Source organism: Vipera berus (genome assembly GCF_964194415.1).
Source record: "Vipera berus genome assembly, chromosome: 1".
NCBI classification, from domain to species: domain Eukaryota; kingdom Metazoa; phylum Chordata; class Lepidosauria; order Squamata; family Viperidae; genus Vipera; species Vipera berus.
This window is the reverse complement of record NC_138202.1, coordinates 57,960,952-57,986,763: the sequence shown is the minus strand read 5'-3', so window position 1 is coordinate 57,986,763 and position 25,812 is coordinate 57,960,952. Positions and strand designations below refer to the sequence as shown.

At 39.1% G+C, this 25,812-nt stretch overlaps 1 long non-coding RNA gene across 1 annotated transcript; it reads right to left on the bottom strand.

Moving 5' to 3' along the window:
- Positions 1-12,029: 12,029 nt before the first annotated feature.
- On the bottom strand, positions 12,030-13,966 carry LOC308667612. Its single transcript, XR_014026332.1, has 3 exons — positions 13,902-13,966; positions 13,745-13,818; positions 12,030-12,041 (listed from the first exon to the last, which is right to left on the bottom strand). It is a non-coding gene; the product is annotated as an uncharacterized lncRNA (long non-coding RNA).
- Positions 13,967-25,812: the final 11,846 nt, after the last annotated feature.

The following is a 25,812-nucleotide window of genomic DNA, read 5'->3' as shown; positions in this document are numbered from 1 at the left end:
TGACAAGCCTGATGTATTAGAAGACAGAAATAAAATTTAAAATAAACTCGGTAATTGTTGTAGATTGTGATGTTAAAGAAACTAACTTGATGTTGAACATGATAACGGCAGCACGGTTACTGGTGGGACAATATTGGAAGAAGGATAGTTTGCCCACTGTAGAAGAATGGGTGTTTAAAGTTTCGAATCTTGCAGAAATGTCTAAGATTTCTGCTTATCTGAAGGATCATTCACAGGAAAGATAGATTTCAGTTTGGAGGAGATGGATAAATTATATTCAAAACAAATATGGGACTAAAAAGTTCCATTTAGCTTATGAGTAGATTTTGGTGGGATATTGTTATTGGTACGTTGTTTGTAGTTATGTTAAAAGAGAGTTAAAGCGCATTATGAATTTGGTTAATTGTATATTATGCATAATTTTTATTTAGAATATGATTATTGTAACTATAATCCTGTATTTAGCTCTGGGAAGTGGGGGGGGAAGTGGGTGGGTTTGGGGTGGGAGGGATTTGGGGATATATTGTAAAATTTTGTTTTTGTAAAACTCTTTAAAAAAAAAAGATCTGTGGACATTTCATGTATAGGGAGATCACCAAAGAGGCATTAAATCATATTGACATGACAAGCCTAATGTATTAGAAGACAGAAATAAAATTTAAAATAAACTCGGTAAGTTGGAGAAATTGGCTAAAAGCAATAGAATGAAATTTAACACAAAGAAGTGAAAGGCTTTCATGAATGAAGGCAAATAAGATTTTCACTTAGGAAACAGGATGGTTGCAGGATGGGTGATACTACTTCAAAATAGCTTGAATAATAATTATTTGTAGACTGCGCATGATTTGCCAGTGTGATGTACCTGTAAAGGTAAATGCAATTTTAGGTTGTAACAAGAAAGGTATAATTTCTAATATGAACTATAATTTATAAATGATAAGACGTAATATTTTTACTTCATTCTGCTTTGATCAGACCTGATCTTGTATCTAGATTTGGACACTATATTTTTAAAGGTGTAAGAGAAATTAAAGAAGTTTTAGAGAAGGACAACAAAGAAATTAGCCCCAGTCAGATTTCAATAGAAAAAAATTCCTAATAATAAGAATAATTAGATCAGGAAACTAATTATTGAAGGTTGCAGCAATCTCTCTTTTACTGGAGGTCCAGTATATCACTGGTCCAGATGCTTTAATTTGGATCCCTGCACTGAGCAAGGGATTGAACCTGTGGCTTAAATGGTCTCTGACAACTTGCAGCAATTGTGTTTTTTCCAGTGTTGGAATTAAGGTTTTGTTTTTCAGCAGAAAGGTGAGAAAAAGGACTTTTAAGCATTCTGGCCAAGTGTTCTATAGTTACTTGGTCATGATATAAATTTCCATACAAAGGGTTGGAGGGAGAAATCATGTTTATAAGGACATCATAATGGACTAATCAGAAGAACTCTGATAAAATTCTCAGTGGACATTATCACTACAGGACTTGCTATTCACAATCAATGCCCATTTTAGCCAGCAAAATAGTTATTTCTAGTGGCATTCAATCTGAAAGTGCCATCCCTCCAACTTCCTAATCCAGGCAGAAGTTCAGCAAGAACCAATCATTATCGTACATATGATAAAATGGATGTCATTCCACTTGAACAGATTTGTCTTTAAAATAGATGACTTGAAGAGCCTCCTACTTATTTTCCTTTAAGCCTGCAAGAGGAATCCTCTTACTTCAAAGACAGAAGGCAGAAACACTGTTCCTGTAGTGAATATACTAAAAAAACCAGCAGCAATCCCTTATTAAACCTCCCTTCATCTTATTAGAGTTTTAAAATAACTTTCATGTCATTTCTGCAATTCTTGTTGAATGCCTAGTGTTATGACAGATTTCAATGATTTTTTTAAAAACAAAAACATGTTTAACTGCATATATCAACTTTGAAAATGTGTGTGGCTGCAGCCATTTTCCCTACTCATTTTCAGTTGACACATAGCACGGAGGGAGGGGGGGTTACCAAGGGCTTTGCTAGACTAAACAGATTTTCTCCTGTGGGAACCAAGGTCATCGGCTACTCGTGGGACTGCAGGCTGGGCGTTTCGTGAAAAGCCCACCAAGAAGATGTATTGGGGAACATAGTAGCTTGCATAGCTTTAGGGGTGGGATTTCTTAACTTTGTATTGGGGATTGTTACGTGTCTATTCAGACTTGGTTTCACTTTTGATGTGCCGATACTTTGTATCATTAAAGATGTTCTTTGAGGAACTTGCAAGCCTTGGAGTTCTGCTTTATTTGTCTCTGTCTGTCGGAACCATGACAGCATAATTGAAAGTACTAGGCAGATATTAAAGCATGATTAGACCTTCTGTTTTTATGGTAATAATTGACACTTAAAAGATAATAAAAAGTAAAGAAAAAAAACGAAAGAAGACTTATTCGAATGCTACATAAAACTTCTTAACCCTATACTTGTTCTGGATAAACTCAATCCATTTTCTCCATTCCATAATATAACGTTCTTGCGAATGATCTTTCAAATAGGCCGAAATCTTCGCCATCTCTGCCAGGTCGGAAACCTTTAAAATCCACTCTTCTATGGTCGGCAGTTCCTCTTTCTTCCAATATTGGCCTATCAAAAGTCTTGCCGCCGTAATTAAGTTCAACATCAGCTTGGTGTCCACAACTGTAGCGTCTACAATTATTCCCAACAAAAAAAGTTGCGGGCAAAACTTTATCCTCTGTTTAAAAATCTTCTGCATATTCCACCAGACTTTTATCCAAAAAGCCTTAACCTTCTTGCATGTCCACCATATGTGAAAATATGTTGCATCTTCATCACCACACCTCCAACATTTAGGCTGATAATTCGGATACATACTTGCAAGCTTTTTAGGATCTAGATGCCATCTATAAAACATTTTGTAAAAGTTCTCTCTTAGATTTTGAGCTTGAGTAAATTTTACGTTCCTCACCCAAATCTTTTCCCACGTGTCCATTGTAATAACTTCCTGGATATTTTGGGCCCATTTTATCATACAATCCTTAACAAGCTCTGTTTCCGAGTCAATCTCTATCAATGCAAGATATATCCGTTTAATATGTGCTGATCCCTGATTTCTAATCTGCTTTATCAAATTTTTGTCAGTCATTGTAAATCCATTTTTCTGGTCTTCTTTCCACCTGGCCCGTAATTGGATATATTGAAACCAAGTTTGAACAACCTTCTCTTCTCGCAAGAGGCTATATGATTTCAAACACCAAACATTCCTTTCCAGGCTTAAAATTTCCTTGTACGTAGTCACATCATGTTTGAAACCAGCATGTATATTTTCTATTGCGTGTTTTGGAATTGCCCACAATGGTATCTTGCTGCTTAGCTTATGTCTGTACTTCTTCCAAACTCTCAGCAATGCCTGTCTTAAAATATGCATCCTAAACACAGTATCTACCTTCTTATCATACAACAAATATGCATGCCAGCCAAACAACAAATCATGGCCCTCAAGATTTAATAACCTCAATTGCGTCAAATTAATCCAATCGCTTATTCCTACTAATGCAGCAGCTTCATAATATAATTTAAAATTAGGCAATTTAAGGCCACCTCTCTCACGAGTATCCTGCATAATCTTAAGTTTAACTCGTGGCTTTTTCCCTGCCCACACAAATTTATTGATACCACGCTGCCATTCCTCCAAGTTAGAATCTTTCTTAAGAATCGGTATCATTTGAAACAAAAATAAAAATTTGGGCAGGACATTCATTTTCACTGCTGCAATCCGTCCCAACAAAGACAATTGCAATTTTTGCCAACTCTCCAATTCTTTTTGAATTTTCCCCCATAGTTTTTCATAATTATTTTTATATAGCTTTGTATTAGAGGGCGACAAAATCACCCCCAGATATTTAACCCTTTTAACAATCTCAAATCCAGTTAATCCTTCTAAGAGAGCCTTCTGTGAAACTGTCATATTTCTAGCCAAAATTTTAGTTTTCTGTGTATTTACTTTAAATCCAGAAACCTTCCCATATTGTGTTATTATCTCCATCAGGTCCACAACAGAGTTCTCTGGCTGGGTCACTGTAACAACCAGATCATCTGCAAATGCTCTCAATCTGTAGTCCTGATCTCCAACTTGTATCCCCTTAATTTTTTCCGAGTTCCGAATCTTAACCAATAGTATCTCTAATGTTAACACAAATAACAAGGGCGATAACGGACACCCTTGCCTTGTGCCCTTCTCAATATTACATGCTGCTGTCAGGCTATTGTTAACTATGATTCGGGCAGTTTGTTTTTGATATAATGCCCTAATCGGCTGTAAAAAATTCGTTTTTTTTTCTTTTTTTTTCTTTTTTTATTCTAGTTTTTTATATACCGTATATTTAATATTGTTAAGGTGTGTTTTATCCTATATAAGCTAGAGAGTGATGGATTTTAGAATTTATAGTTGTTAGTATATGGTTGTTTATGATTGCCTTTTTATATATATATACCTTGTATTTAGCTCTGGGAAGTCGGGGGGGAGGGGGGGGTGGAGGGAGGGGTGGAGGGAGGGAGGTTGGGGGGAGGTAGGGGGGGAGCAGGGAGGGGGAAGGGGTTTTTTTTAAAGGAAAACTGTATTTTAAAACTTTTCAATAAAAAAAAAAAGATAATAAAAAGTGAGACACCATATTTCTAGAGGTAAAATAGATGTGACAAAAATATTTGTCAATCTTTCTATTGAAGGTCCCTGCTTTTCTGCATGATTTCCAACCCGTTTCATGCAAGTAGCACCGAAATCAAATTAAATAAAAAAGCTAATAAAAGTATAATCTGCATTGTGCATCTCTGTATTAAGTTAATTAAGTTTACATTTTGCTGCTGCTTTTGACTTTACATCATCTGTCCATATTTCTCATTCACTTTATCTCTTTGAATATATTTAAAAAAAAAATCCAAAACAAATTGAGATAAAGGCAACATAATTTGCTTCTAGTAATTTTTCTCTAACTTGCATGAAATAAGTTTGTTTGGGACATTACCCAATGTACTTTTAAATTCTATTGCTTTTCATTAGAGAACTTAATATTGCAATTAAAATTTAATTCTGTAATGGCAAGGAATGAGTCGCTTAATTTTGGCTGGATTGCAACTGTTGCTGTTGTTAGCTGCGAAGTCGTGTCCGACCCATCGCGACCCTATGGACAACATTCCTCCAGGCCTTCCTGTCTTCTACCATCTTCTGGAGTCCATTTAAGCTCACGTCTACTGCTTCAGTGACTCCATCCAGCCACCTCATTCTCTGTCGTCCCCTTCTTCTATTGCCCTCGATCTTTCCCAGCATTAGGCTCTTCTCCAGTGAGTCCTTCCTTCTCATTAGGTGGCCAAAGTATTTGAGTTTTAGCTTCAGGATCTGGCCTTCTAAAGAGCAGTCAGGATTGATCTCCTCTAGGACTGACCGGTTTGATCGCCTTGCAGTCCAAGGGACTCGCAGGAGTCTTCTCCAGCACCATAGTTCAAAGGCCTCAATTCTTTGGCGCTCAGCCTTTCTTATGGTCCAACTTTCACTGCCATACATTGCAACTGGGAAGACCATAGCCTTGACTATACACACTTTTGTTGACAGGGTGATGTCTCTGCTTTTTAGTGTGCTGTCTAGATTTGCCATGGCTTTCCTCCCCAGGAGCAAGCGTCTTTTAATTTCTTGGCTACAGTCCCCATCTGCAGTGATCTTGGAGCCCAGGAAAACAAAATCTGTCACTACCTCCATTTCTTCCCCATCTATTTGCCAAGAATTGAGAGGGCCAGATGCCATGATCTTGGTTTTCTTAATGTTAAGTTTCAACCCAGGTTTTGCACTCTCCTTCTTCACCCGCAACAAGAGGCTCTTTAGTTCTTCTTCACTTTCTGCCATTAGAGTGGTATCATCTGCGTATCTTAGGTTGTTGATATTTCTTCCGGCAATCTTAATTCCAACTTTTGATTCATCTAGCCCTGCCTTTCTCATGATGTGCTCTGCATATAAGTTAAATAGGCAGGGCGACAGTATACAGCCTTGCCGGACTCCTTTCCCAATTTTGAACCAATCAGTGGTTCCGTGTCCAGTTCTCACTGTTGCTTCTTGACCCGCATATAGGTTTCTCAAGAGACAAATAAGATGGTCTGGTACTCCCATCTCTTTAAGAACTTGCCACAGTTTGTTATGATCCACACAATCAAAGGCTTTAGCATAGTCAATGAAGCAGAAGTAGATGTTTTTCTGGAACTCTCTAGCTTTCTCCATGATCCAGCGTATGTTGGCAATTTGATCTCTAGTTCCTCTGCCTCTTCGAAATCCTGCCTGTACTTCTGGTAGTTCTCGATCCACATACTGCTGAAGTCTAGCTTGTAGGATTTTAAGCATGACTTTACTAGCATGAGAAATGAGTGCAATGGTGCGATAGTTTGAACATTCTTTGGCACTGCCTTTCTTTGGAATTGGAATGTAAACTGATCTTTTCCAATCCTGTGGCCACTGTTGAGTTTTCCAAATTTGCTGGCAAATTGAGTGTAGCACTTTTACTGCACTGTCTTTTAAGATTTTGAATAGCTCAGCTGGAATACTGTCACCTCCACTAGCTTTGTTGTTGCTCAGCTTTTCTAAGGCCCACTTCACCTCACATTCTAGGATGTCTGGCTCGAGGTCAGTGACCACCTCATTGTGATTATCTGGGACGTTAAGCTCATTCTTGTATAGTTCTTCTGTGTAATTTTGCCACCTCTTCTTAATCTCTTCTGCCTCTGTTAGGTCCCTGCCATTTTGGTCCTTTATCATGCCCATTTTTGCATTAAACGTTCCCTTCATCTCTCCAATTTTCTTGAAAAGATCTCTGGTCCTCCCTATTCTATTGTTTTCTTCTATTTCTTTGCACTGTTCATTTAAGAAGGCATTCTTATCTCTTCTAGCTATTCTCTGGAATTCTGCATTCAATTGGGCATATCTATGTTTTTCTCCCTTGCCTTTCGCTTCCCTCCTTTCCTCAGCTATTTGCAAAGCTTCCTCAGACAGCCATTTTGCTTTCTTGCATTTCTTTTTCTTTGGGATGGTTTTGGTTGCTACCTGTTGTACAATGTCGCGAACCTCTGTCCATAGTTCTTCAGGCACTCTGTCTATCAGATCTAATTCCTTAAATCTATTTGTCACCTCTACTGTATATTCAACAGGGATATGATTTAATTCATACCTGAGTGGCCTAGTGCTTTTCCCTACTTTCTTCAGTTTAAGCCTAAACTTTGCAAGGAGAAGCTCATGGTCTGAGCCACAGTCAGCTCCTGGTCTTGTTTTTACCGACTGTATAGAGCTTCTCCATCTTTGGCTGCAGAGCATATAGTCAATCTGATTTCTGTGTTGACCGTCTGGTGATGTCCATGTGTAGAGCCGTCTCTTGGGTTGTTGGAAAAGAGTGTTTGCTATGACCATCGTATTCTCTTGACAAAATTCTATCAGCCTGTGCCCTGCTTCATTTTGTACTCCAAGGCCAAACTTGCCTGTTATTCCAGTTATCTTTTGGCTTCCTACTTTAGCATTCCAATCCCCCATGATGATAAGGACATCATTTTTTTGGTGTTACTTCTATAAGGTGCTGTAGGGCTTCATAGAACCGGTCAATTTCATCCTCTTCAGCACTGGTGGTTGGGGCATAGACTTGGACTACTGTGATATTGAATGGTTTGCCTTGGATTCGAACTGAGATCATTCTGTCATTTTGAGGATTGTATCCCAGTATTGATTTTCCTACTCTTTTATTGACTATGAAGGCTACTCCATTTCTTCTGAGGGATTCTTGCCCGCAGTAGTATACCTGATGGTCATCTGAATTAAATTCACCCATTCCTGTCCATTTTAGTTCGCTGATACCTAAGATGTCGATGTTCAGTCTTGTCATCTCTTGTTTGACCACGTCCAGCTTTCCTTGATTCATGGATCTTACATTCCAGGTTCCTATGGAGAAAAAATCTTTATAGCATCGGACTTTCCTTTCACCACCAGACATATCCACAGCTGAGCGTCCTTTCGGCTTTGGCCCAGTCGCTTCATTCTTTCTGGCGCTACTAGTACTAGCCCTCTGCTCTTCCCCAGTAGCATATTGGACGCCTTCCGACCTGAGGGGCTCATCTTCCAGCGTCATATCGTTTTGCCTTTTGGTACTGTCCATAGGGTTTTCATGGCAAAGATACTGGAGTGGGTTGCCATTTCCTTCTCCAGTGGATCACGTTTTGTCAGAACTCTCTGCTATGACCTGTCCGTCTTGGGTGGCCCTGCACGGCATAGCTCATAGCTTCATTGAATTATGCAAGCCCCTTCGCCACGACAAGGCAGTAATCCATGAAGGGGGGATTGCAACTGTGCTGATTGTATAAATGGATATGGCAAATTACTGTACAAAATTATATTATAGGAATTATTACTGTATCACGGCGCCTTGCATGTCTATGATATGTCAAAGTCCTACACTCACATAAGAAAATCAATTCTGTGGGGGGTTCCATTCTAATTTATATCGTCAGAATGAACAAAAATGTCTCCCCACTTGACCTGTGGATCTACCATTTTTCCTATTATGCATCTAAAAAGGCATTTTGTTATACAGATAATATACACCATACCACCTTTCTATTCTCCAATTCTTCACAAAGCAATTTTAAACTGACCTATAATTGTTTTCCTGCTTCTAAGAAATAGTTAATGGTTAAGCATCAAGTTAGAAATCAGGAAACCATGAGTTCTAGGCCTACCATAGTCATGAAAGCCAGCTGGGTGACTTTCGGCAAGTCACTCTCTGTCAGCCCAACCCACCTCACTGGATTGTCATTGTGGGGAAAATAGGAGGAGGAAGGAGTATTGGTTATGTTTGCCACCTTGAGTTATTTATTAAAATAATAAAGACAGGATATTATTTATTTATACATCTTACTTTGTTTGCTGTCATTTTATACACTAGTGGCTTGCCTATCCATGTTGGTGGGAGTAGTCTTGGTGGTTCCTTGATTGGGTTTACTGTTGGCTTGTTGGGTAGTTCCTTGATTGGGGTATTGTTTGCGTCTTGATTGTTGATCTAATATTAATCTTGGTATTAATTTCTCCTCATCTGGGTGTTGATTGCTGGTGAGATGTTTTGATCTTTTTGTTTACATTTTGTTTTTTTTATTGTCTCTTTTGGATAGTATGTAGGTAACATTTATCCCTGTGTCTATTGATGGCTATTTTAACTGAATGCCATGTTACTGTTTTTTAGACTTGGCTTGACTCCATAATTCAACTGTGAGCTAAAAATATTCTCTTCTATTGCTAGCTTACAATTAATAATCAATTAAATAAATATAATAAAACACTGAAAACCAAGTGCATCAAACAGCGTTCCTGTTCAATGATCAAAAAAAGGGTGGAAAGAATAGGTTTCACTCAATACCCCATCCTAAATTCCTGTCAGTCCTGGAAAAACAAAAGTTCTTTCTTCCTGCTCTATATAAAAGGATACAAAATAAATTTGACCATCTCCCCAGCATCCATGTTTTTTACACCATGATATGTGAATTTGTATGACCATTTGCAACCCCACTATTATGGAGAGAAATTTTCTTAGATACAAAGATATCATTCCTTCTGCAATTAAAAGCCTTTTTCCAGGTGCATTTGTGAACATACAGTGTGCTCACTCTTTCTGTAATTGTTGTAGCCCTGTTTACATATTGCTAGAATGGTAAAAATGCTTTGTAACCAATATCTACAGATCATCACTGGAACTCTATGGGTAGGTTGAAGTAATAATGGCTCTGAGACCACAGAAAGAAACAAGAGTTGTTTTTTCCAATATTTTTTTTTACATCCTTAAATTGTAATGAAAACTTGTTTCGCTAAGGACTGAAGAAAATTTGCTCAGTGAATGTCATCAAACTTGCTATTCCAAACGTCATTAATATTTGAAAAGTAGTAAAAAGGCATTCCAAAAATGATTAAAAATTGAGGCTTGGATGAACTTTTTGCCCATTTGGGGTAGATTATGACTGTAACCTTTGTTGGAATCCCTTGACTCCCAGATGTTCAATTCACACAGTGACCACAAAAGCCTCAGTTCCTGCAGTCTCCTCATGAGGATCAGCTGTCTGGACCATCTCATGATCTCTCCTTTCTCTGGAGAGATTTTATGGACCAGGATCCACCATCTGGCTGCTAATTTTAGCTGTGCTGCAGTCCCTCTCCTTCACCGATGTCTACTTTATCATCTCCTCACCAGAATTTCAATGTATCCAACTATTAAAATAATTCTGTTCGACAGAAAAAAATGAAATAACAGTTGCAAATTATACATAGCAGTTCTATGTAAATGAATCAAGTGTGACTTGGTACAATATTGAGAATTTTTAAGAATTGCAAATGTTGGGAGAAAGATAGTGAGTAATATATAATGTATAATAGATATACTGTATCTTTGTACCTTTAATCTTACTACAGCAAGTGGTATTTAGTATTAATTCTTGGGAGACTACCAGGAAATCCCAAGACAGACAGACTGGGATGGGGGTCCTTTGTGCTCTTTGTACTTGGTTGTTTTCTTGCATACATTTCATTACCAGACTAGGTAATTCATCAGTGTTAAGGTTTTCTATATCATTAAACAGTGCAGAGAGCACCAAGGACCCCACAGTTCAATCCTGAGCTCCAAACATTCTTTTCTGTTGGTAAAGACTGGGATGTCAAAAGTCAGTCCTGGAAGAAGGCAATGGCAAACCACTGCTGTATTGCTGGTAAGAAAAATGTATTTAAACATCCATGCAATCAACAGGAATAGAGCTTGACTTGAAGTAGCCTCCAAACTGCAGGATTTTAGTTTTCAGATGGGGATTCATCCTATTCAGAGGAATTGCCAAATCTTCAAGGTAATTCAGATTTCTCACAGCAGCTGTACTTTTTACAAATTGGTCTGACGAAGACTAGTTAAGCAACAAACTTTACTTTTATTAACATGAACAGTACAATTATACATACTGTTTACAGTATGTTAATCTTGTTTTGAAGGACACCTTAGTTATTTTGCCTTGGTTTATACTTCTTTGTTCTTCATTCCCACAGTATCCAGAAATAGTGTCCTTTTTGCAAACAGAAGTTGTCATTATCTAAAAAGCCTGGGTTATCTGATTATTTTCAAGACCGGCTTTTCTGAGTAGCTTCTGCCCATCCAATGTACATGAAATGCTGACTGAGATTCCCTGTTATTGGCAGTTCTGCCAGGAGGGTGCTCAGAAACTGACATAGGGAGGGCCTTTTTCTCCTGTGGAATAGCTTGGCCCTGGAAATAATACATTATTTTCTGAAAGCTTTTAGACCTTAGACCATAGGTCTGCAACCCGCGGCTCCGGAGCCGCATGCGGCTCTTTCAGCCATCTCCTGCGGCTCCCAGTCCTCTGCCATGTCCAGTCCAGTCCCCCCCAAAAAAAAGTGGGACTAAAAAATTTCAACCAATCAATTCAAATATGCAGGGTAGGTGCATATCTCACCTTGGCTCCACTCTTCAGTCAAACCTTGTTTTGCACATGCGCGCATGTACGCGCATATGCACACATTTTTTGCGGCTCCCAGTTTTTCCTTTTGTGAGGGAACCGGTTCCGAGTGGCTCTTTCACTGTTTCAGGTTGCTGACCCCTGCCTTAGACATTCAGAGGGCCTTGGAGACGAGATGAAATGACTCTTGCTCTGATATCTGAATGAGATGCCTCACTACACATACTGCATAGTACACTGAAGTTTTTGTTTTACTTACTGTAAAAGGTTATATTTATTGTTTTTAAACTCTTATATTGTTACTGTGCAGATTAATGACTGTATATTCCTTAGCTTTAATCAAATTGAAATAGCATAAAATAACTAAATACATATCATACCTTAATAACTGCCAATTATTTACCTTCATTGTTTGTGAATATCTAAATTCATGTTTCTGGATGTGTTGGACTTTAGTTCTCATAATCTCAAGAACCATACAGATTTGGAATTATGAGAACTGAAATTCATACTTGAAAGGCAGTAGTCTTGTCTGCAATATATTTTAAGACATAATTGTTTTATTGAAAGGATTCAATAGTAATAACAAAAAATGTCATTGAGCAAAACAAAAAACCTATCTGCATATATGAGGACTTACTACTTTTTAAAATAAATTAACATTAATATAGAGGGTAGACATAAAACTTACTCAAGGGGCAATGGTATAGTATAATTTTGCAGAAATACTCCAAGACTGCCAAATCTAAAATATACATACCATTTTAAAGAAAAGCAACATGATTTATGTGTAGAATGAGATAGATTAATTCAACAAATTTGAAATACAGACATGAACCAATTAAAGAGTTATCTAACTCATTAACATGAGGGTGGTTGCATATTAACTGAATATTATTGACAATATTCATGAATCATTAGAAAATAGGGCTGTGCAAAGGTTCCAAACAGGTGCTTCACAGTGTCAGGAAGAATAAAGAAGGGACCTCTCCTTGAATTGTTAAAGCAACTGCATATTTTTTTCTGGCTAGTATAGCTGTTTCAAAAGTTGCTCCATATTTTCTTCACATGTGTATGCAAAAAGGTCCATGGATGGGGAGAGATGACATCGCTTACCAATCTCATGACTTACATGGAAAACAATGAGACACCAGTAGAAAAGGCTGTGACATCACTGTGCACATTTTTTTGTCATTGCAGCAGTCAACTAAATTTCAGGCACATTCAAAGTGCTGCTTTAATTCTTTTCTCTTTTTAATAGACTGAGATCTTGCTTAGGTTCCTCTGCCAAGTGAAATCAGTAGCTAGTCAGAATGAAGATGGTCTTCTTAGTGGTGATATACAATCTAAAAGCATTGCTCTCATTTTGGTACTGGATGAAGGCATTTTTTTCAACTTTTAAAAATCTTTTTAACTATTATTATTTAATATGTTAATAATTATAATTATGTAACTAAACTAACAATATATCTATTATTTATATACTATATATATTGGGGCTGATTTTATTTTTCTCTTAGGATGATTTATACAGCAAGTTGTTTCTTTATGATATGGAATAAATATATGGTGCAAGCTACTCAAAATACAGTATTACTGCATAGCTTGATGTTAACTGAATAAAATATTATCAGAATAAATAAAGTACATTTATTATATAATGAACTTTTATCTTCTTTTTAAAGGCTCTAAATGTGCCTGAAGATAACTTTTATAATCTCAGTCAACATGGCAAAATACCATGCCAATATTATTGGTATTGGACTTGTGGTGTAGTGATTCTGGAAACTAGATTACCTTTTAATTTCTTTGTAGCTGATTGTTTACACTCAGAGGGATGTATGATATAGGCTTATCTGCATAGTACGGTATTATCTTTCTGCTTCATACTAGAGACAATGTCATCTAATTTCTTTCCTACAGAGCTAAGAAACTGTGAACTGGCTAGAAAAGTATCATTGACAAAACTCCAAATCCAAGTCTTTATTAATATCAGTGAGGAGTGGGTCTGGGAAAAGTGACAGGCAGTGTTCAGATTGCATATGAGGCCATAATGTGATTTGGTTTGTTTTCAACTAATATAATATGTAGAATTAGCCATTATGCTGAGTAAACCATAACTTACAGATTAATATATTCTGTGTACCTAACCAATTGTGGTTTATTCGATAAAGGATATTAAACATAATGTATGAACTTAGTGGGTTAGGGCTGAAATATATGCATATTACATACCTGTTACAAAAATAAAAATAAACGCCAACAGTCGATTGATTCATCCTTTCCCTCTAACTTTCAGAATACAGGAGCTGTATGGAAAAGATTAATAAGTAAAAAATAGAAATTGTGTATATGGCTCTAATAAATATTTTATTAAAGATTTTTCTCTTACATTTTCAGTCTGATCACTAAGGGAAGTTCAATAGCAATACAGCTTCTGACCTTTTTAAAATTCTGGATGCTTAGCATGAGAGATAAAAGTTGTGATTATAGGAAACAGTATTATCTCAACTACAGTTTTAAAATATTTTTTTAATATATATGAAAAATAAATGAAATCTTAGATTTAGGAAATAATAGGTATGATTCATTTATGTCTTGGAATACAGTTCTTAAATCATCTGTCTAAAGAATGTTGAAATATTCCTAAATATTTTTCTTAAATAAAATTCATAAAACCCTTTTGTCATTATTTTTTTTGCAATAATTACATTGACTCTTGAAGACAATACATTGTATAAAAACATAGCAGGAAAAGAGTGATAGCTTTTGTAAGCAAGAGTATGCAAAAAAACCAAAACCAAAACAAAACCCCATATATGGTTTGGATGAAACTAGCTTATAAAAATCAATTACATCCCACTAAATTAAAAATACTGTTTATACCAGCTATGCTTCGAGAACATAAAGTTGATTCTTTATTTAATAATGGTTCACTTTTTAAATATAACTTGTTGTCAATGTTGCTAACATCAGATGTTCTTGCTTTGGCAACAGATGGAAATGTAGCCATCTTTTCTCTATCGCTTTTAGAGTTCGTTGATGCTGGGAGGGGGAATGTGGATGAGAGTCCAGCTAGTCATAACTGCCTATATGGTGGCATAGGTTTGACCTTTGAGATGGACACATGTGGTTTAAATTATATAAACTCATTCTCACTGAACTGAATAGGAAGATCTGGACTTTATGGCTTTTACCATAGTTCAGTGCTAATAGTATTTAACATATAGTTTAACAATTTTGATCTATCACTGGATAATTCTGGCTCTCTGTACGTATATTTGTTATGGTATAAAGTTATAATGGGTTTTGGTTCCACTGTGAATTTTGCATTTTCCTGTTTAAAAAAAATTATTATGGCATTAAAATAACTAAGAATCTATTTCACCTAATATCTACATTCTTCTAGGTCCCAAAGGCATTTGGAACTGTAATGTATTACAAAAGGAAGTCATAATTTCATCCAAAACCTTTTTACTTAACATTGTCCCAAATAGATCAATACATCTAAGGAGTTATGGTGACATAGATCGAGCCTCCCACACACCCTGTTTCCCAGGAATTATGACTGATACCTGCTGGTTGCAAGCCTTCTCCTGTTCCCGGTCTAAATCTAATTTCCTGGCTGTTTCCATAGCGTCTAATTGATTGATACAATAAAACATTTGTTTAGAAAACTCTTCTATTCTCTCAAACCAATGTCTACATAGGCATTATCTATATAGACCAATGTCTATTGATATACAGTTACATTTTTATTTAACTATGACTTTTCACCCCCATGCATTTTATGACTTTATGATAATTAGGCAAAGATGCACAACTGTTGAAATATGAGCAATATAATGTGGGTAAGCAAATGTACTAAGTTTCAATTTACTATAATGAAAGATTCTTTGGCCACATATTACAAGGGGTAATAATTGGGTAAAATATTACTTGGGTATTCATAGTAACTCCAGATGCAATAACGCTAACTGGCCATTTACAATTACTGGAGTTTAACTGTTTAATGAATATATTATATCAGCAATGCTTACAGTTTATGCATTCAATTCTTTTATGGAATACAAGTACTCCTTGACTTTAAACCATTCATTTAGCAACCATTTGAAGGTACAACACCACTGAAAAAAGTGAGTTATGACCAGTTCTTGCACTTATGATCCTTGCAGCATTCCCATGGTTATGCGAAGAAAATTTGAGAGCTTGACAACTGGCACGTATTTATGATGATTGCAGCATCCCAGGATCATGTGATCCCCATTTGTGACCTTCTCACAAGCAAAATCAATCGGGAAAGTCGGATTTGCTTAATGACTGCAGTGATTCGTTTAGCAATAAAAGGTCATAAAATTAAGTGCAACTCACTTAACTACCACTTTGCTTAGCAACAGAAATTCTGATCCCAATTGTGGTTATAATTCAAGAACAACCTGTAATGATGCAAGATGGGATACCCTTCCAAGACTCAGGGTACTTCAAAATAGCATTTGTTTGAGTATTTCCTCCTTAACAGATTTTCTTTGAAAATAGTGCGATTAAAAGTGAAGGACACTCTTAATGAAATTACAGATGACATATGACCAGTTGCTTAAGACGATTTGAATTATGACAGATTTGATGTTACATCTACTGCGCTACCCTGCAGTCACATGACCACATTTTTAGGTGCTTGGCAAGCAGTTCTTGCCATCACATGATGGCATGTTGTGGTATTTTTTGCCTTTGTCTGGCAAAAAAAACACCCATTAGATAAACTGGATTCAGACTTACAACCACATGATTTGCTTAATTATCATGGGCAATGTGTGGGCAATGCCTCTCCTGAGATGAGCCCGTGTGTGCCTTCACATGTGGCCTGGCAACATGCAAATGAGTGTTCAGAGAGAAACTCCTTGAGAAGAAGAGTGTATGCATACTCCCCCACCCGGCCGGGGCTTTTCCAGCCCCGCCCTCTGCTCTCAAGGTACCAAACACCCTGTTTCCGTTGAGACTGTGGCAGGGGGGCTGGACCGGTGGCCTAACAACAGAGACATGGAAGCAGTAGACCAGTCGATGCCTGCACGCATGTATGGAGCGGTTATCAACAGCGGTAGAAACAACAGTAGCCCCGTGCAGTGAAAAGGGCGCATTTAGTTTGGGAAGTGTCAATGGGGACAGGGGAGCGGCTGCTTCCTAGAAGATGGGGACCAGAGTCAGCTGCAGCAGGCAGGGGATAATAAAAGCTTAAAGTAAAAATAAAAGTCTAAAAAGTGCCAGCACTTTCTGACTGAGGGGGCACAGAAAAGATGGCATTTGTGGAAGGGGGGCTATGCAGCAACACTGACTTGACAATGGTGGAGATGAGGTTTAGGCCATGCACTTAAAGGAGAACAACCCCCACCACGTGTTCTCGTGGCCCACGGCGGTTTGTTGCCAAGGCCATATTGGTGGAACCGGTGACCCCCAAATGGAGAAAGTGGGTGTCCCACCAGGCCTGACACCCCCACTAGCAGTGGGAGCCTCACTGTTCCTCTGCTCACCGTGATGGGGAAATAGTCCTGGAAGTATCGCCAGAGGCCCAGGTGGAGCAGCACCCCCCCGCAAGATGGCATTTCCCAGTCCAGGTAGAGCCAGGCCACGTAGCTGAGCACCAGTAGCCAGCTGTTCCTGAGCAGCAGCACCAGGTAAAACCCCAGGCAGCACTGGGCTACGAGAGAGGCAGCGGGTGACCCTCTGCTCCACCTCGTCAGCCTCCGAGCAGTGGCAGCTGTGGCACTCTGAACATGCTCAGGAGCCCGCCGCTCCGGCTGCTCCCACCCGTGGACAGCCCCAGCTGAGAGGAAGTGGTGGCGCCCTGCAGGGCTGGAGCAGTTGGGGTTTGGGAAGGCAGCCCATGAAGCAAGGCAAGCCACCCCCCGCAAGAGCCAAGCCGGGCACCATAACTGCCTGCCTGCCCCAGCCTCAGGCTCCCTTCGCAGCCATCGGCCTGCCACCCCACACTGGCCATGACTACTGGCCAGCACTGCCTCTCCTGCAACCTCCCCTGCAGCTGGGACACAGCCAAGTTTGCCGCCGGCTGCACTGTCTCATCCTCACCCAGTGCCAGGAAGAAGACCCACTGAAGGATGGCCATTTGGAGGTGCCGCCGGAGCAGCAGGCGCATCAACCACATGGCTAGTGCGACGGGGTCGGTCTCCTACAGGTTGCCTGCCAAGCGCAGCTGCAGCTTATCACGGAGTGACAAGCTCCTCCTCCTCTACGAGGCCCCGCCCTGCCCACCCTTAAGTGAGGTGTGGCTGTACTGCTGCGGGGGGGAGGGGGTGCTTCCCCGATGGCGGCTCTGGGCTGACTGGCCTTAGGCCAGTGATGGCAAACTTTTAGAGACTGCGTGTGCTGGGGCAATGGCCCGTACCCACAGAGAGCTCAGCATGCCGCCTCTGGCATGCGTGCCATAGGTTCGCCACCACTGCTATACACCATTCTTCCTCCCCAAAAGCCCACAATTGCTAAGTTTTCAATTTCCGGTGGAGTTTTTAAAAATCCAATTCAGAAAAATGTAGTAATATTCCAGTTTTAATTTTTATTGTCTGTGTAATAACATAGCTAATGTTCAGCAGTCCATGATAAGGACATTGTTTCTGCCTTGCCAATGATATCCAGAGATGATTCTGCAGATTGATGTCTCAAAGTGCTTTTTCCAAAAGGGAACTGGACATTTTGGACTTCCAAGAAAGACCAGTTTCCTTCTATAAAAAGCACCTTTGGGACAATCATAATGATTAAGAATCTGGATGATTAAGAATCTCCATTGACAACTGGAGATGCATGCTAAAACCCACTTTGCAGTAGCAAAATACTATCATGTATTCCTTCAGCACTTTGGAAACTAAGCATTAAACATACAACTTAGCATTATTTATCATATTCCAAATTTTTTATCAAAGTTATTTTTCTCAGCCATTAGCCTTACCTACATATATATTGAAATGTGCTTCCACTCCACTTCCAATAAGACTGAACTATTGAGCATTTTTAAATGCATGAATTTTATTTGCAAACATATTGATCATTCTCCTAGAAAGATTAATGGCAGAGGAAAGAGTGATGATAATTATGTTATTCACAACTGCCAGCATATTTTTGAAATAATATATTGGAATAGTATTAAAAAAATCATTCAGTTTCAATGATGGCAATGATCTTTTCTTGGAAATCACTGTAAAGGATAGTGTGATATTATGTGCGAAAAATATGTATTTACATGTTATAAAAGGTAAGTTGACTTTCTCCAATGAATATTTTATATTTAAGACTATTCTGTTCCTCAATGTTCAGTGTCTTCATTGGATCATAGGATCTACTAAGTTACTGCTATTCAATCTTTCTTGGACTTGTCCAAACAATTTTGTATTCAGTACTTCAAGCTACTTCATTAATATGCTGTCAACCTACTTTATACACACATATCCTACAATGATGCTGTTTGGTCCTCTGTCTCTTCTGCTTTCTCAGTCTATTTAATTCATATTTTATTCATGTCCAGGAACTTTCTCTACTGCTAAGCAGTGAGTAGAGGAGGGTTTTTTTGTTTGTTTTGGTCCCTTCAAGAGGTTTTTGACTCCTGGCAACTGCCTGGACAAATCCCTGCAGTTTTCTTGGCAAGATTTTTCGGAAGTAGTTTGCCATTGCCTTCTTCCTAGATCTGAGCAAAGGTCACACAGCTGGCATCAATCCTCAAGCAGGACTTACAGTCACCCAGTATCTACCCTGGTACCTTAACCACTACACCAAGCTGGCTCTCTCAGAGGAGGTTTGGGAAATGTTATAGCTTTGATTTCATCAACTGTTATCTTCCTATTTCCCAAGTTTTCTTTGCAAAATAATTTTTTTGTTTTCCTTATTTTCAAAATACAGTACTGTAGAATTGCTTGTTGGGTAAGGTAAAGTGTACTGTTTGCAGTGGAAGCAATCTCCATCTTTAATGCATCCTTTCACAGACCAAGCAAAAAAGTTAATAAATGTAAACAACGTCTACATCAAGTTTAAAAAATCATAAATATTCTCAAGGTGCAGCTTAACCCCTAACAGTTATACTAATATTTTAAATATTTTAAACTTGTTTCAGTAATGCAATGTATGTGTCATACGAGACTCACAGCAAGATTCAGTGGTACCTGCTCCTTTAATCAGTACAACAGGTTATCTTTCTGCTACTGAATGACCAAAACCTGTACTTAATAGTTTTGTGCTATTTTCCAATACATGTTAGCCTGGCAAATTGCTTTAATCAATAACACACTGAATTTTTTTTTCTAAGAAAATATTCTATAAATGTTATAATTTCCTTAAATTCTCAAATTATAACAGCAAATACCATGTGGCTTTTGGACATTCAATATATCTACTGCAAAAGTAATGGAATGGTGATGTTGACAATGAGCAACAGGTAACTTCAGATATCCTGCAATAGGATGCATTTTTGAGCTTAATGGAACATATTTAATTGTGCAAATGAATGCCTAGCGGCTAGGTTTTCATTACAACTTAATCAATTAATTTTGTTATAACTATGACCACAACAATTTCTGCAATGCATTTGTTTGTTGTTTGGATGCATTCACCCTTCCATTCTCAAAGCAGTAATTTACTCCCAGATAGAAAACATTACTTTTCTCTAGCAGCAAAAAACGTCAATTTCTGTTGAGTTTACACTGTGTACGTCAGTGCCAACGCTGCAGAAAACATTATACCAGACAGTTACAAATTCTGTGGAACTTCTTATGCTAAGTGATGCCTATAATGAAACCTGATTAACTTCACTCCTCCCCCTCCACAGAGGTGCTGAATTTAGGTCCCTTTTCTTCTCCATCCATTCAAAGTTGCGTTGCCAGGCATACCAGAAGATGTGCCATTCCTTCAGGGGCTCAGCCCACTTGTTGTGAGGGAAGTCCTCCTGATCCAGGCTATGGATCAAAGAGGGATCCACTTGAAGGAAACTCGTTTCCAACCGCATCTCAAACCACGAACCAGCCCCTGCTGTAGCTCGGGTGGGAAAATTCATTAATTCTTCCATTTGGCTATGAAACTCGTGCCTGTGTAGTCTTGGGCATGCCATTTGCTCTCCTTCTTCGCCTTCTCCCGAGGGTCGTAGTGAGCTGGGGAGTTGCTCTGAAGACTTCGCAGGACAGGCGTGTTAGGAAAGTAACGCATGAAAGAGAAATCACGCCAGTCGACCGACCTTGGAAGAACGCTTGAAGAAACGCCTCTTCGGACGTACTCTCGGCGCACTGATATTTCTGCTTATGTATAATCTTAATCGTGAAAAGCTTTTGTAGGCGGGAGAGGTTTACTCGTTTCCCTAGAGAGTCACGTACACTTCCGTCGGTTTCTAAGGACCACAGCTTTTACCAAACGGTCGGATCCAAACACTTCGTTATTCCTTCTCTACCACTTTCAGTCGCAGGGTCCGAAACGAGAACTGCGAGGAACCATCGCCTTCTCCCCGCTCGATCCCTTACAAGCAAGCCGTGGGAGCGTATGTGTATGTGCGGGGGGGGGGGAAGAGGAGGAGGAGGAGGAGACGGAGAGGGAACACATATACCAGGGGTCGGCAACCTCGGCTCTTTTATGACTCGTGGACTTCAACTCCCAGAATTCCTGAGCCAGCTATGCTGGCTCAGGAATTCTGGGAGTTGAAGTCCACGAGTCATAAAAGAGCCGAGGTTGCCGACCCCTGACATATACAAAAAAAACGGGTGAGCTCGCGCCCGAGACGAAGCTCTCTCACGCGCATGTTGCGTAGGCAGGGCTACGAGGGAACCTCACCACGACGACAGCGGCCCAGTAAAGAAACGGCAACGTTTATAAGGTCCTTTTCCGCGCACGCGCACCTGGGGTAGGCCTCGGGGGCGCGCGCGCGCAGAGCCGCGGTGGCGGCGGCGGCGGCGGCGGGCAAGAACAGGGAGGGGGGGGAGGGAAGGCAGGGAAAGCTGCTGAGGTAAAGTTAGAGGTGGGGGCGGGGAAGGGAGAGGGGGGGGGGCGCCGAGCGTCTCTGTGAGAGTGAAGAGAGACGCGGGTCCGTCAGCAAACCCAGTGCTGGGGGAGGCTCAAGCCGCCGCCATTACGAAGCCGGGCACACCGAGAGGGAGGGAGGAGATACGAAGATGGGCCGAGAGTTGTGAGGGGGCTGCGGTCTGAAAGGGAACGGCGGCCGCTGGCGCGGAGCGAGAGTTCCGGGAATGCTGCTGTTCTTTCTGTGGAAAAGCCGGAGAGCGAGGTAAGGAGAAATTAAGCCGCTCCTCCTCGTAAGCCCTCCTCCCGATCCATACCGGCCTCCCCCCCCCCTCGCTAACTACACCCAAGCCCATAGCTGCAGCGGCGTTGGGGTTTCGGAGCCGGGTGTCGCCGCTGCTGCAGCGGTCCGGGCTCTACCGGCTCCTGCCAGTTCCGAGGAAAGCTGGGGCCGCCTTCAGCCGAGACTTCTGAGAGAGATTGCTGGGTAGGTCAGAGCTCCGCTTTCTTTTCTTTCCCTCTTCCTTCCTTGTGGGAGCCCTCTCCATACCTACACACCCGGGAAGGAGGGGGAAGGGTTGGAAGCGTTGCTTGCTCTGGTCCCAGACAGGTGATGAAGGCCTAAACCCGCCGGAGGCTGGGAGCTTATTCTACCAGGCTCTTAATAGCGACGGCGACGGCTGCCAGCTGGTCACGGTTCCCTCGGGAGAGGAGAGGACGGAAGGAAGCAGGAAGGAAGCAATTCTCCTTTCCTTCTTGGTTCTTTTCTCGATCGAGCCGCCCTCCCCTCCCATTATTTCTGCTTTGCTCTCCCTTACTCTTTCTCTTCCTCAGTTTCCCTCCTCCCCTCTCCTCTCTGACCACCTCCCAAAATCTCGCCATAGCAAACTTTACTCTTTTAAAGATGTGAGTGGCCTACTTTTTCCTCCTCAAACCCTCCCCCAGCTCCGTAGGGTGGATATAATGTAGTTTGAAACAGGAGGTTAAGCGGGCTGTGTTGCTTACTACAATTCTTCGTGTTCTTTCTTGTCTCTGTAACCCCCGGATTTTCTCTATCAAGGAAAAGCCCCAGATAGAAGTCTGGAAATGGCAGTTTGACTGAGGAGAGACGTAATTAATTCAGAGGCTGGTTGCTTGCTGGCTTTATTTTTTTCCCCCCATCAAATACTCTTGTATTTAAAAAAGGGTGTGGAAACCTCCCCATATGTACTCTTCTATGTGAAACATTAAGCAAATCCAGTGTTAAGGATTTGCTTGAAAAGTAGGAGGAAAATGTTTTAAATTTAGATTAAAATAGGCCAGTGGTGGGTGTACTTAGATTAGGTTTTTGATGATAATTAGTGTATATTCCCTGTTAGATACCAGCAGTTAGCAGACATTTCTCAAAGTCTGCATTGCATGGTAAGGCAGTTTCTGGATTCAAACAGTTGTAGATTCATTTTACCATGTATTTAGGTCTTTGTTGACAAGCATTATTCATACATACATACTTGACCAAAAGGTTAATTAGTATGTGGACAATTCTACTTTGTTTTGGTCTTAATATTAAATATTTGTTCCATAATATTAATGACCACAGACCTTGCTTTTCTATTTTGTGAAGTTACTAATGAATGTTTTATTTGTAATTAATAAGAACACATTAAAATATATATTGCAAATAAATATAGAGAGATATTACAAATGGAAATTGTAGCATCACAATTATAACTTGCTGTAAGTTTACTGTTAAGTGGTATTAGTACTTGAACTTTTAGCAGATACTTTGTAATGTACCATATTACATTAACATAGTATATTTGAACAAGTTATCTATGCTTTAAGCATTAAGCTGAAGTCTCACTAACAATTCTTGATCGAAAGTAAGAGTGCCTAAATTTGCAGTTAAATTCTATGCATACTTCTAAATCCCTTTAACTTTGATGGGTATTTATCTGGAGAAGAATGTACAGCATTTCACTTGACAACTGTTAAAATGTTTTATTTGCTACTTTTAATAGAACTTTAAAGTTTGGTATGCAAATAAAACTGGTAATTTTGATTAAATTCTTGTAATAAAATACTTTTAATGATGTAAAAAATAAAATAAAGCCTAATCCAAATATTCTGTAGTGCTTGTGAATTTGCCTTTATTATTTTACCACTCATATTTTTCTTCAGATTGTTCCTACTGTTAGTTTTAAAAGACAAATACATAAACCACTGTTCAGTTTGTTACATAGATTTCAAAAAACTTTTAAATTCCTGAGTGTGGGTTTTTATTCATATGTAATTTTTGTTTCACCCTGAGTTTTCTAGATTCATTAATAATATACTTTGCACTCCATACATTACTCTGTTCCAAGCACTTTAACTAAAGGCCTAATTGCTTCTAAGCTGTATTAATTGAAGATGAATTTTGATTTGCTAATATTATAGTTGCTAGTATAGGCTAGTTAGTGTCTGGCTGCAGTTGTTGGGCCATGAATCCAAAACATCTGGACAGCATCTGCTTGATTGTCTTGGTCTAGAATGACTGCAATACATTCTTTTAAATTATGATCTAATATTTCACTTCATAAGTATGTACATCTATCATATTGGACCTAAACATTTATTCTGTCATGTTTGCTAATCTCTTAAGAATTGCTGTGATGCAATTGTGAGGTTCCTGCACTTTATCATGCACTGAAATAATTTATTCTGCAGTAAATATTTATTTATAGAATTACAATAAGCTGGTGAAATAGAACTTACAATATAATCATGATATTTCTATAAGTAATTTTACAGTTGTATAGTAGTTAGCAGTTCTTGGGGTGAATAAATGTTTATAATTGATAAAATGATTCTCTTGCTTCCCAATGCAGAATCCAATTTTTAGAAATAGCAGAAAGAACTTTGCACTTTGTATAATTTTCAATAAATCAGGGAATTCATGTCTGAAGGTTTTTGATATTGATGCTGAATGAATATTATATAACAAATGCTAAAAATCTTTAAGTGCAATCTTATAACTTTTTAAAGAAGTTTTTAATTAGCAAAATATATGTGGGAAGTTTTTTAGGAGTAATTATTGGCTGTCGTAAACATTTTGGAAATTTTGTCACTTGAAATAATTCTAATATAACGCATATGGAGTAATTTTATAAAGTAATATAAGACAGAGGCCCCCAATCCTTTGGACACCAGGGACCAGTTCTATAGACACAGATTTTTCCGTGGACCAGAGGGGGTGTGGTTTCGTGTGCTGTCTGCATCCTGCGGATAGGACTTCGCTTGTTTGCGTAGCCCAGTTGCTGGCATGCCGTGGCCCGGTGCCGGTCCACGGACCGGGGTTTGGGGAGCCCTGGTATAAGGCACTTTTGTTAAAGGGGCAAAATACTTGCCAACTATAAATGGTACATCTGTTTAACAGACCATTTTCTAAAATTTAAATGAAATTTTCAGGAAATCAGCTTTACAAATGCTATGAAGTATAGAAATTGATTAATCAAATCTGTAAATTATTAAGCAATAAACAAATCATACAAGCCTGACAAGTGGTAATCTTTGTCAGAATTCAAGATACAGTCAGGTTCATCTTGTGTTGCAATGCCTGTCTCTAAAACTAAAAGCAAGTTCCTCTGGCTGTTTCCAGCTTTCTTCAGTGATGTGATATTAAGATGCGCCATTTGTGTTAGCTTTGCAGGGATGTTGGAAGCAACAAGATGAATTCGAGCTTTTCTCCAATAAATGAAAAACAAAAAAAATAGGGAGATTGATTTTTCAATCTTTCAGAAATTGAAATAGCAGAAAAAATGAATATTTGAGAGGAAATAGAAACTCTATGATAACTATTTAGAGAAAATATGTCAGTGAAGATTCTCAGTCATCCACGTACAGTTATCCGGGAGTTGAGTCATTGCAACTGGACTTATTTTCTTTTAGGTTTGAAATGTTTTGTGCTTATTCAAGTAGCTTTTTTTAGGAAAGGCTAGACAGTTGCCAGATTAGCCAACGGAAGTTACAATTGGTGCTTTGGCAACTGTTAAGATGCTCTTATCTTTATTATCAGGAATATCTATTATTTTGGATATAGAAGTACTTATGAAATTCAGTAAAGGTTTAACAGATATCTACAGCTGCTGGTAGAATATAAGGCATTAGAATGATTTGCTCAAATTATTATTTCAATGTTTATTCAGAGAACTGGACAGTCTTCTAGCTCATATTAATGAAATGCAGTTAAATACTGTTTTGTTAAAACATTTAATAATAATAAAGTTGGAAGGGACCTTGGAGGTCATCTAGTCCAACCCCCTGCTCAGGCAGGAAACCCTATACCA